The sequence below is a fragment of the Myotis davidii genome, unplaced genomic scaffold, assembly GCF_000327345.1.
Source record: "Myotis davidii unplaced genomic scaffold, ASM32734v1 scaffold1982, whole genome shotgun sequence".
Taxonomy (NCBI): Eukaryota; Metazoa; Chordata; class Mammalia; order Chiroptera; family Vespertilionidae; genus Myotis; species Myotis davidii.
In genome coordinates, this window is record NW_006293240.1 from 12484 (window position 1) to 13932 (window position 1449).

Genomic DNA, 1449 nt, shown 5'->3' on the forward strand with positions numbered 1-1449 from the left:
GTTATCATATAAAATTCACAACAATCAATGTGAAAGGAATGCTGTCCTGGGAGATGTTAAAGTTCATTCCTAGTCTACGGAGGTTAATAAAGTTACATGGAATTATTCAGGAAGTAGGTTTCCCTTTGAGCAGTGCAGCTGTTGAAAGAAGTCTCTCTTTTTTAAGGAATATTGAAGATTTTATATAAATTTTATCTCAGGGTGGATATGAGCAATACCCGCCATCCATGGGCACACATCTGATGTTGGACTTGGGTAACATCACTCCTCCCTTAGTGGAGATGTTATTTTCTAGAGGAAGATAAACACATTGGAGAATGAAGAGTTGTTTTAACCATTTTCTGTATGTTTAGTCCATTCCTATTTCTGTGAGATTCTGTCCTGTTACAGAGAAAATCAAGGTAGGAACTTGGTTTCCAGCGAGTTGCTTCTCACACCTGTGTGTGTTCACACGGTGATGCTCTAATTTGGCGGATGAAATGGATAAACCCTGTGAGACAGTGTGGCAGGTGCCAGGTATAGAGGTGCCACTTGGGTTTCTAGCTCATCACTGAAATGTAGACACGGGGTTCTGCTCCCACTCGGGGTGTAACATGAGCTTTGCCATCTTGGGTCCATATCCGCGGCCATGCTCACTGTCCCCCTGGCCCGAGCAGGTGTCTCCATGGTGCGTCTCCGGCACAGTCACCCCTTGGCCTGTGGCACGTTCTCCCCTGCAAGGCCTCCAGCTGCCTTGTGGGGACTGAGTGATGGAGGATGTTCACGCTCCCACTTCCTGACTCAGGAACCTCTGATGGGGGCGGGCCCCGCCCTGCTTCTCACACTCTCTGGTCCAGCAAAGGCGGGCTGGGCCCTCACTATCGCTTTCTTTACTTCCTCGTATTCTGAGCTGCAAGCTGTTCCTTCCACATTGAAATGAGGTTGCAGATGTGACTTTGTTAGTTTCTTGCCATGAAGGGTTGGTGAGTAAATTCAAGGAGAAGATTCTAAATCTTGATGGGAAATAAATATAAACACCAATAACTTTCCAGAGCTCATGTGTTTGCTGTGCTGAGCTGTCCCAGGTGTGGACAGGAGATGTTTTGAAGACCGAGTGTCATCAGGGCCGGTGCCCAGGTGGTGCTCAGTGCATCATGGGCTTTGATGTGGCCACTCCTTGGCTGTGTCACCTCTCTGCTCCTCTGATCTTGTCCCTCAGTGGAACCTTGTCCCACCAGGACCTATGGCCACTAGAACTCAGATATGACTGAGGCCTTGTCACGTGTCCTGATGCAGCGCATCTCCAGGACATTGGACAGCGAGGCCTTTTTGGGTTTTCTCAGCCTGGGTTCAGGCCTGGATGGGGCACCAGCATCCATCTTCTGGGTGTTTGTTGTTTCCTGGATTTTGTAGATATTATGCCTGTTACTATTTTCATGTGTGAGTTATGGTCTCACTCTGGGTTCCCGC